Below are 12,429 nucleotides of genomic sequence, written 5' to 3' on the forward strand. Positions count from 1 at the left end.
GGCTCCGCGTCTATGGTAGTAATGCGTTTTTTAAATTGGTTTTGCTAAATGTTTTTAAATTTTGTAAATTGTATATGTATTTCAGTACATATAATACTGATCTTATGTATATATGTTTTTTACCGACAGCCCTGAAGAAGTCCCAGTTTGGGACGAAACGCGTCGGCTGTTTATGTTTGACTAAATGTTTTGAATAAAGGATTTGAAGAAGAATTCCAACATCTACAAGATTGATCATTATTATTACAACTGTTACAATTTCTGTGGTGCACCTTTGCTGCTGTTTGAATTCTAAATAATTCCCTAGGGATAAGGCACAGTGATGATGGGTGCCATTCAGTGTGCACACAGTCCCCTTGCTTGAACTTAAGGGTTAAAATATTGCATGGGGGAAAGATAGTCAGGTGCTTAGTCTAGAAAGGGTCCATCATCTTTGTAGTTTCTGACTTTGGTTCACCCTTATTAGCACTGACACACCCTATACCCAAATTGAGTAATTTTTGTCACAGATGTGAGATTATTTGATAAGATAAGATTGTCTTAAACATGACTAGCTTTAAAGATAGACGCCAGGAGCTTGCCCAGGATCTATTCACACCTGGGGCAAAAACAACAGGCACATCAATCCCGAAGGAAGATGGCCTTAAAGTCAAGTTCAAGAAATTGGAGAAACTAAAAATGAATGAGATGTCCCGGTGGTGGGATGGCACCACTTTAGGAAAATATTTAGAGAATGAAAAAATCCCACGTGGGTTGAGAATACTTATTTTCCCCACATTTGAAGACCTAGACACTGAGCAACTAGAAGATTGGGAAAACAACCTTCGGAACGCATCATTCACAATGATGCGGATCCTTATTAAGAATGCCGAAAAAAAGGGAGCAAAGGCCCAGCAAGAGATAGAAGAACTAGAAAAGGAAATAGCACAATCAGAACTGAAGGATGTCATAAAGAAAAATTACGCCATATTGGATGGGGTACTGGAAAAACATCAAATCTACCTTAGAGATAAGAAGCTGAGGAAGATTAAGAGGGACGACAAGGATTACAGCGATGGGAGGGTCTATACCTTTTCCAAGAAATACGATAAGGTGAAGGTCCCAGGGGAAGGTAAGAGGCAGAGAGTAGAGACCCCAGAACTAAGCTCAGCGAGCAGCATCACATCACTCTCGTCTGCGGCAAGCACTGCTTCCATAACGGAACCAATAAGCTCCAACACAACTGATATAAGACCCAATAATTTTTTATTGGAGATGGAGAGGTGGAGGCTAGGGGCACGACCGGTTCAAAAAGAACCTCAAAGACAAGACGGGGAGGGAGGTTCTGGCAGAAACGCAAACAGAAACTCAAAAAAACCAAATCTGGAAACGGCGGAGAGGGTAACAAGGTCCAAAAAGAAGGGGAACCCGCCGCAATAGTTGATTCTGAGAATAACAACACAGTTGAGTCGATTGTGGTTAACCTTTCAGAGAGAATACTAGATCAGGATGAAACCTCTTTCCTCAATAAGGGTTTAGGTTTTTGCCCCAACCAAAAGGGTGGAGATGTTAATATATTTGTGGATTTAATGAAATTTGTTCGCTTGCTTAAACTTAAAGATCATTTTGCACGTAACCCTTCTAATCATGTCATAGAGCACAATGTCAACAATGTCACTGATTACACTGTCAACGAAATAAATACTTTACAAGCAATGATCTCTGTTGAACTTGACACTTCTGTTGACATTGAAAATGTGAGACAGGAATTGAATGTTTTTGAAGATGTATATATTGACAGTGGGTTAAAACCGAGATCTAAATTTACCCCAACTGGTACCCATCCAAATATAGATACCTTCAGAGAGAAAGTTAGCCATTCCCTCCACCAGATGCTTGAAAACCCAAAACGTGCTTCCCCGCCCAAATTTAATCTTACCCGGACAGAATCAGAAGCTTTGAAAAGACTGCAATCAGATGAAAAAATTGTTATCCGTGAAGCTGACAAAGGGGGGAATGTAGTCATTATGAACAGGGATGATTATATGAACGAAATCTCCCGACAGCTTTCTGATTTCACCTGCTACACCAAATTAGGCTATAACCCCATTGAAACACTCACATCATTTATAAACATGAAACTTACAGAGTGGCGTGAGATAGGTTTACTAAGTGCAGAGGAGTGCCAATATCTGACAGTAACAACCCCGTCTTATCCCTGCATATACATACTCCCCAAAATTCACAAAGGGGGTCCCTTCCCACCTGGCCGCCCCATCATTTCCGGAATCAGCTCGCCTACAGAAAGGCTTTCAGAGTATGTGGATACCTTCATCCAGCCCATGGTACAAAACCTCCCTGCCTACCTGAGGGATACCAAGGACATATTAGACAAATTGGAAGGCTTTACCTGGACAGATTCTCTACATTTGGTTACACTAGATGTAGTAGGACTCTACACTTGTATCAAAAAGGAGTTTGGAATAAGGGCTTTGGAAACTTTCCTAGACAAACGTACAGCAGACCACTTGTCACACAATGGTGTTCTCCTTGAGATGACAGATATCATACTGTCAAAAAATTACTTTCTTCATGACTCAGCATGGTATCACCAAATACAAAGGACCGCGATGGGCTCCAAATTTGCTCCCGCTTACGCCGGCCTATTTATGGGCTGGTTTGAGCGGGAGCATGCATGGGGTCGCCATGCGGCCGCTTGGATGAATAACATCATTTTCTGGGGTAGGTACATCGATGATGTGATCATGATCTGGGATGGACCTACCCCAGACCTCCTTGACTACTTTGGCTACCTCAATGACAACCCGTTCAATGTCCGTTTCACCCTGACACACAACCAGAGAACTATTGACTTCCTGGATGTAAACCTTTTTGTGGAGAACAACAAAATCCAGAGTCGCACACATCGCAAAGCAACAGCTTGCAATAGTATCTTACATTACGAGAGCGCACATCCCCGGCATATCATTGAGAACATCCCCTACGGGGAAATGATCCGGATGCGCCGTAATTGTAGCACGGAGGACGCCTTTCAACGTAACATACAGGAAACAGAGAAACGTTTCCTTGAAAGGGGCTATCCAAGGAAGACGCTTGAGAAAGCCAACAAAAAAGTCCAAAACGTGCCCAGAACAAACACTTTGGCCCCCAAACACAGACCAGCAGATACTAACAGACCCCTGTCATTCACCACACAATACTCAGATCAGAGCAGCACAATTTTTAATATCCTAAGAAAACATTGGCACCTAATTGCGGACATACCGAGCCTACAGGATTCTGTTCCAAGAAAGCCAAAAGTCTGCTACAGGAGAGGTAGAAACCTCCGTGATATCCTCTGCCCCAGTTACTTAGAATCGAAAAAGCAGACCAACTGGCTAACAACCCCCACCAAAGGTTTCTTTACATGTAGCGATTGCAATATGTGTGCACTAGGCAAAAACAGAACTAAGGAATTTCGCTTCAACACAAGCAAAACCTATACAATCGATCACTTGATCAACTGTAACACAAAATACGTAGTTTATGTTTTGGGTTGCGGCTGTGATAAGATTTATGTTGGTAGCACCAAGCGAGCCTTAAAAATCCGCATCCAAGAACATGTAAGAGCAAGACGCAATGGTGACCTAAGATACCCCTTGACCTTTCATATGCAGGAACACCACAAAGAAACAGACAACATGTGGTTCATGGGTATAGATCACCAACCCATACACCCAAGGGGAGGAAATAGAGATCTGGCATTACGACAACGGGAGGCGGGATGGATTTGCAGACTTCGGTGTACTGAACTTGGTCTTAACACCGAAGATGAACTACATTATTTCCTGGAGTAGCCCGCACTTACCGTTCGCATCATGTCCTGTTCTGTTCTGCTCTGTATCTGCCATGCTGCTCTCTTGAGATTACATTCATGGTGATTATGACACTGGTGTATACCTTAACCTCGAGGGAATTTCTGCCTGTTTGCAGACTGTACATATCTGTATATACCTCTCTCTTCACATTTGAAAAGGTTTATTTGTCTGTGACCCATGTAACTTTGTTGGCTCACTTCTTTGAACCATGTAACCTTGTTGGCTCTTTTCTCTGACTTACTTTGATCAGCTTACATTTCCTTGCGCCTTCCTCCTTGCCCCTTCCTCCATTCCCTGCCTTTCCTCTTTAAAAGCATGCGCCCTGATATGGAGTAATTTTGCCCAAAGTATAACGCTTGGAAAACCTCAGCACACATTTTTAAATGCGTATGTAACGTTTCCCGGGTCTATATTCCACTGACCTCTCCTTATGCTCTCTTACCGCCCCCCATAGATAAGATTTGGCCTTTCATTTACAATTGGATATATACATTCGACATTACCACCCATTTGCCAAACACATACAAGTGTATGGTTAAAGATGGCCGCCGAATTCACATGTCTTTTCCATGCATTTGTCCTTGCCTTGTTCACGCTCCTATGGCTCACCCTCATCTCTGCATTTACCAATTTCTTTGAATCTTAGGCTTAGGGTACATTAGGCTGACATATCAGGCTCATAGATGACACATGCCGATTTCTCAACATCTTACCCCGTCACACTGACCCCATCTAAATTGCTTTAGCCTATTTTAACTCGGACCTCAGCAGTGAGCCTAGCATTAGGATTGTGATCCTTGCCGTCTTTAAAATATTAAATCGGGTTCTACTCTCAACCCGTCTTCAGAGATCTCTATTCACCCCAGACACTCCAAGATGGCCGCCAACGTCAGGCTCACCCCGATCGTGATCTGGCGAGATAGGGCTGCTTCACTAGGAAAAGCTGCATCAATATGCTTTTTCCATCCTCTAGTAGCACTACACATAAGGGCCCGATATTCGGCTCTACCCTCATTACGGGTTCGTATTCTATTCCCCTTAAATATATCGATGCGTTTTTCGCTTTTTCATTTATTTTGACGGCCGGATTCAATATGGTTATCTTTTCAAAGAGAGCATCAGGTTTGGCATATGCAAAACAAAGAATATTACGTTCAGTCCGTGGGATGGGCATCCACGTTAAAACAGTTGGTTCAATGAGGTCTGAAGCATAGGAAAACACGTTCGTTTAGCCATTACAATATGGCCGCCGCCGTTCTGACGGTTGGCATACAGCGAATCCTGCGCGAAGGCGGGAATCGTGGGCCAGGTGCAACCCATTAGTCCAATCTCCCCTACTATAAAGGGAGCAGCATGGACCCACATCTTCAGCACACGACGTCGCTGCGGGTGTTAGTCAGGACGAGGGCTGTGGATGGGCGCCGGCCGCTTTTTACTATAACGGTGAGTTTATTTGTAACCAGTCAACCATGGCTGACCTTTGCAGACTTACCTATGTCTCCAGGTTCAGTCAGATCTTGGGCACTTCCCTCTACAATGGGGATACTCTGTTCTTTGTGGACTAAATTTCCCCTTGGGAATCTAGGTTTGGGAGACACTGGGTCCTCCTTCCCCCTCTATACATTCAATCCCTTATTGGATAAGGACTCATCAGTTAATGCCTTATGGTGGTGTATATAATATGCTCATCTCCTTCATCTTGTAACTGGGGGCAGCATAATTGGGCACATGCCAACCTTTTATTTCTACTCCATACTGGGGGCTTTGAAACATATGATACCTTTTTAACCAAAAAGCATGGTATACTTTCATGTCCTTGGAGCTGGAGGCTTTTTTGACAAACAGGATCCTGCTTACTTTTCATTAACAGGCCTGCTGGGATACAGTGCCCACACCCTCCTCCAAAGGACTCACAGGACCTCCAGTCCAACATCATTTACACATCTAACTCAGGTAAACCATGTTGGATAGCCATTTTCTTCTCTCTAATTACTCTTGGCCATCAACGAATGATTGATTACATATCTATAGGAAGTGCCGGTGCACAGGGTACAAGCCCCATTCTTGCCTTGTTTATATCTTGCAGCACATGGACTGAGACAGTATTTACAGTAAGGTGGCACATTCAATCAAACCTCCGAAGAACTCTTAAGAAATCTGCATTGCTGTCGCCCGCTAGCACTTATATAGTAAGTAGACTGATCATAGGAATGACTTTTAGCTAGGTAGTCAGAGGTGCCCCGCACAGGAGTTATCATGTTTCACCATACTGTGCTATTCCCTGCTGTGCTAAAAAACAAGATTAAAAGTTGATATGCTCACAGGGTTCTCTTTCTCTCTTCATACCCCAGATATAATAATAGTGTCGGGAAGAACCTAAATAATAGGATATATTGTAGCTGGCAAGGTGATCCCAGGACCACGCTTCTATTCTCTTCTCCCAGGCACGCGACGTCCGACCAACTTGAAGGTAATAGAGTTTGATGACCTTATGCGCCACTAGTGATAGAAACAGACTCTTTAGGATTCTTATATCCCCGTGTTCCTCTTCTTCTTTTCTCTCTGGGTTATACAACCAGACTCATGCCATGCTTTCATATATTTATATATAGGGTATCTTCTCCCAATGCGTTCTGTCTGTGTCAGGGTCAAAGACATGGGTCTAATGCCAAATGTTGAATTTTGTCTCTAATATCTTGATACATGGGCCTAATGCCAAATGTTTAATTTTGTCTCCGAATATCTTGAAAACGTAAGATATATGTGTATTTTCCAATCTTGTACATCTGAAATGTAGAGATATAGATTTGGTATGTAAATACTGTATATACACCTGTACATAGCTCAAGGCCATCGAATACTACCCTGCTGTCAGACGGACAGCAAACACATGTATAGGCTCCGCGTCTATGGTAGTAATGCGTTTTTTAAATTGGTTTTGCTAAATGTTTTTAAATTTTGTAAATTGTATATGTATTTCAGTACATATAATACTGATCTTATGTATATATGTTTTTTACCGACAGCCCTGAAGAAGTCCCAGTTTGGGACGAAACGCGTCGGCTGTTTATGTTTGACTAAATGTTTTGAATAAAGGATTTGAAGAAGAATTCCAACATCTACAAGATTGATCATTATTATTACAACTGTTACAATTTCTGTGGTGCACCTTTGCTGCTGTTTGAATTCTAAATAATTCCCTAGGGATAAGGCACAGTGATGATGGGTGCCATTCAGTGTGCACACAGTCCCCTTGCTTGAACTTAAGGGTTAAAATATTGCATGGGGGAAAGATAGTCAGGTGCTTAGTCTAGAAAGGGTCCATCATCTTTGTAGTTTCTGACTGAGTGCAAGTGTGCCTGCAATGATTCATTTTGGGAAGCACAGGTCTGCATGGTGAAGACATGAGGAGGTAGAGGAATATCCCCAGACAGATTTGTGTATTGCCGCATGCTTGTGAGCTGGGTGAAACACGCCGGAGGAAGGGAGAGAGAGAGAGAGAGATAAAGAGAGCTAAAGAGAGATAACAAGAGATAAAGAGAGAGAGCGAAAGACTCCTCCTTATATTTCAAAAGGGTGGTCTTTGATTCAGTGATAGATTACAAGGAAGGGGCCTGAAGACACCGCAGGAAGGAGATGGGGCTGATAAGGGAAGCAGAAAAAGTGGGACTGTGATCTCAGGATTAACCTTTTGATGCATATATCACTGTGGCTGACATCCATGTGTGACCTTGAGTCACTCCCATGGCCTGTGTTTTGGAACTATCGGCTTCGGTGTCTCTCCTTTTGTGACAGACAGACTTTCAAGAGGAAAGAAGAGAGGGAAAAGTGTACACGTCAAAAGAAGCCGAACTGAAGGGGCGTGGCCACTCAAGATGGCAGAGCGGACGTAATCCTCTCTTCTCCCTTGCAACTCGCCCTAAAGAAAGTAAGATTGCACCTGAAAACGAATTCTCAAAGAGCCAAATCAGCAGCATTAATTCCCCTAAATCTGCCAGAAGTGAAAATTAGAAGCTTTTAGTGAAACTAACCTTCGATGCCGCTGTACATGAAGAAGGCCGGACCCTGACCTGGCTAACATGGCGGGCCGCACCTACTGCTGATCCGGCAACAACTACAGGACTCCACCGACTCGGGAAAGCACCCACACACCAGACTCCTTCCCGTATGCCTATTCGGCGCCACACCATGAAGAGGTGGCTCTATCTCAGAGCCCTTGTGGAAGCAGCACACCAAGGTGAGAGACAGGGGTACGGGTGAAATACGCTGCGAGGCACCTTAAGAACCCAGAGGGAGGCAAGAGGAGTCGCGGACAGAGTCGAGCTCAACGGAAAGGATGGGGCACTCTTCCCCCTGAATGATTTCCGGAGGGTGGGACGGGCCCGTGGCAAAGGATATCACCAGAGCGGGATGCCTGACTCTAAAATGGCATCTGTCTCGGACAAAAGCACACAACGACTTAATCTCTCACCAGAAAGCTAATAACCCATTACTCCAACTATATTGCAGGCAGCATCCTAGACTGAGGTGACTCATTAAATGAAAGTGGGAGAGAGCTAGAAGAGAATGTTGCAGGGATCTGGGCAATATCGATAAGGTGGGCCCATACCTGGCCCTAAAATGGCATTGACCTGACACAGGGGAAAGCTTCTACTGGCACCGAGATAGTGAGTCTGGGGGACACCTGGAACCTCTACAAAAAGTAGTATACACAGCCTGCTCTTCTCACAACCATACATAAGGGACCCCTGAGCACAAAGAAAGGCGAGTCAAGTCATCACCTAAGAGATTCCACACTCAAAGTAAATGTGCTGTTTAACTCACCCTGCAAGTCAAGGGAACCAAGACGTGACTCCACGCAATGGGATCTCCCTACATCAGACCCTTCAAAGCCCAGACCCCCTACATCATTTATACCTTCCAAAAAACAACACGACAACAGGGTCTCCAAGTACTTTGCCCCAGCAGAATCAGACAGCAACACCCGCTGCAAGGCGGACAACGAACCAATGACCATCACAAAATAAATACTCTTATCCTCCCTTAATGACTTTAAAAGGGAGCTGCAGGAAGAACTAAAGGGGGATATGGCTTCTTCTTTGACTGCCCTGAAAGCTGATCTATCAGAAAAATGAATGTCACGCAGGAAGGCATGGACTCAGTAGGAAGCAGAGTAATGGACTTGGAAACTAAAATGACGGAACTTGAACAGGAGAGGAGGGACCTGACCTAGAAACCTTTGTGCAGGGATTATTCGTGAAAATACTTAATGCTCCCACTACTGACATCAAAATTGACAGGGTCCATAGAGTGGGGAGAGCAGTGCTTGGGGAGAAACAGTGGTCAAGATACATTCTTGCTAATTTGCACTCATTTAAAACCAAGGAAGTCATCCTACAAGCGGCATGGAAAAAAAAGACAGTATCCTTTCAGGGAGCCTCCTGCCTTTTATTCCAAGATGTATACAGGCTACGCTAGCCGGACACTAGGAATTCTGGCCAGTAAAGAACAAACTTCGACCTGAAAACATCAGCTACAAGTGGACTTACCCATTCGGGATAGCCTTTGAATTTCAGAACAAACCACCATTTCACAGATGAGAAATAGGCAAGGCGGTTACTGGGACTACCTTCTGCTGAAGAAGGGAATGCTGAGCACGCAACTGATACAATTGCAGACCCATCCAGGAGCCCAACGGGTTCAGGTCCCTGGCTCTCCCAACGACTCCCCAAGCAAAAGAGGTGCTGAATGGGATAGAATGTAAGGAGTAAGCACCATGGAAAGCACATTCTCTGAGAATATCCTTGATAAGGCAGAACCAGGAAAGCCTCCTCTCAAGACCCACAATTCCCGGCGGCTCTTCATAAACCAGTTTACCAATCCCTCTACAACAGGGGTCTCCAAACCGGTCCTGGAGGGCCGGATCCATGCCAGATTTTTAAAATAACTACATGTATCTCAATGGGGATATCCCAAAAATCTGGCATGGATCCGGCCCTCCATGACCGGTTTGGAGACCCCTGCTCTACAAGAACCAGTCCACTATTACAGACATTTCAGTCATACTTCTAACTGTAGGAGAGGACTATAAGAAAATTTGCAACACCACTGGCTCGATTCGCCCACCACGGACCAGGAGGTCGACTTGTTAAGACTATCATAGGGACTTGTTATCCCTGTTTTGTTATATTGGGGTTTTTTCTTTTTTTTTTATCATTGGTTTTGAGGTACTCAAGGACACAATGCTACTGTTCTAGTGGGGTTTCTGCGCACTCAATCGGCTCCAGACAGGTTGAAAGGTCTTGAGGGGGAGGGAGACGGGGCCTCCATGGGAGGGGGAAGCTTGAATAGGTAATCCCTCATGGTTAGCAGAGCCTCAAATACGGAAGGACTCCCTGCAACACCATTTATGACACTAAATACACAGGGTCTAAACTCCCCGAACAAGCGCCACAAACTCTGGAACTTTCTCATTGACCAACACTATAACATAGTGGCCTTGCAAGAAACGCATCTTAAAAGATCAGAAGATGATAGCCTGAAACACAAGACTTTCCCCCTGATATATAAATCATTGGCCACAACAAAACACAATGGAGTGGCACTATTATTCCACGCAGCTACAAAGTTACAACCCAAGGACCACAAATCGGATAATGAGGGGAGAACAGTAAAGGTAAAAGAGGTTTTATATGGTAGACCAGGGGTCTCCAAACCGGTCCTGGAGGGTCGGATCCATGCCAGATTTTTAAAATAACTACATGTATCTCAATGGGGATATCTAAAAAATCTGGCATGGATCCGGCCCTCCAGGACTGGTTTGGAGACCCCTGTGGTAGACCATGTACAGTCATATCCACTTATGCTCCCAACACAAATCAGGGTACACACATTAACAATCTGTTAACCCTTATAGGGGGCTTTGCGGAGGGTGATATCATTCTCATAAGAGATTTTAATCTCACATGGCAACCAGATCTGGACAGCCCACACCCACACGGGACACAAACAGGCTCCTTTACTAAGAGCACTAAACAGGTCTTTCTTGACTTGGGACTGATAAACGACTGGAGAACACATCACCCTCTAGATGAGGACTACCCATTCTTTTCCCATGTATTACTAAGTCAAACTTTGTCCCAAGATATCAGACAGGTTGAAGTCCAAACCGATTACTATGTCGGGCCATGCATCAATTCTCCTCACCCTCAATTGGCACTGCCCCATGACAAAAGGGAAACTGTGGTATTTCCCTCAAGCGTTATTTAGAGATCAACCCTCTCGAGATGAATTGCAAAAAATCATTAGGGATTACTTTCAGGTTAACAAGACATCGCCCTCAAATATCTGGGACGCCTTCAAGACAATAATTAGGGACCAATGTGTTGCTCTCAACTCAGCCCTTCTCAAATAAAAGACACTGGAATGCTTAACCCTAGAGGAGGAATTACGCGCTATGGAAAAGGCCCATAAGCTTACACCTAGACTGATCCTCCAAAGTATAGTGACAGCCCTGTGAGGGAAATTAAATGCTATCAACAACAACAGGGCCGAGCTGACACTTCTTAGGCTCAAACATAGCGCCTATCTACAGGGCAACAAAACGGGGGCATACTTAGCTAGGCAACTTAAATCATAGAGGGAGAGGGAATACATAGGAGAGCTTCAACTTCCTGCAGGAGACGTTGTGTCTTCGGAGCAGGAGAAAGCTCAGGCCATGGGGCAATTTTACACCCATCTTTACAAGGCAGAAGTATCAGACACGAGAACCCAACAGGATTACTTACAAGGAGTACAGTTCCCACAAGTGAATCAGATACAAAAGGAAATGCTGGAAAACTCCATTACAGAAGAGGAAGTTAAACTGGAAATCTCCTCTCTTAACCTACATAAAGCCCCAGGGCCAGATGGCCTCACTGCACACTTTTATAAAGCCTACATCCAGAAACTGATACCTCACCTGACTGAGCTTTTTAACCACATAGCAACATCAGGGAAGGTCACAGCCACCATGGAAGAGACAGTGATTTCAGTACTATTAAAGCCTGGCAAAGACCCTTGAAATTGTGAATCTTACTGCCCCATAGCGCTTCTGAATCTAGACACAAACTTTATTCTAAAATATTAGCAACATGACTAGAGAGCCTTCTACCGGAACTCATTCTCCCTGATCGGTCAGGCATTATCAAGAATGCCAAATGCATGACAATGTGCAAAGGGTGATCCACCTTCTTGAGAAGGTCAATAAGAAAAAAGTCCTGGCAATCCTACTAGGTTTGGACTCTGAAAATGTGTTTGATCACATGGATTGGCCCTTTCTTTTCAACACCCTTTGAAAAATTGGCTTTGGAGATTCCTTCAACAAAATGATTTCTGTAAACAATTTTTCGTCATCCTCTAGAGTGATGGTTAATGGGACGAGTTCAGACATCTTCAACCTCAAGAGGAGGTTAGACAGGGATGTCTAATTTCCCCCCTCCTATTTGCACTAAGCATAGAACCTCTAGTGACAAAAATCAGAGATAACCAGACCATCACAGGCATCTATTTTGAGTGGACAGAGCATAAGATA

The sequence above is a fragment of the Lissotriton vulgaris genome, chromosome 1_1 (assembly GCF_964263255.1).
Source record: "Lissotriton vulgaris chromosome 1_1, aLisVul1.2, whole genome shotgun sequence".
NCBI classification, from domain to species: Eukaryota; Metazoa; Chordata; class Amphibia; order Caudata; family Salamandridae; genus Lissotriton; species Lissotriton vulgaris.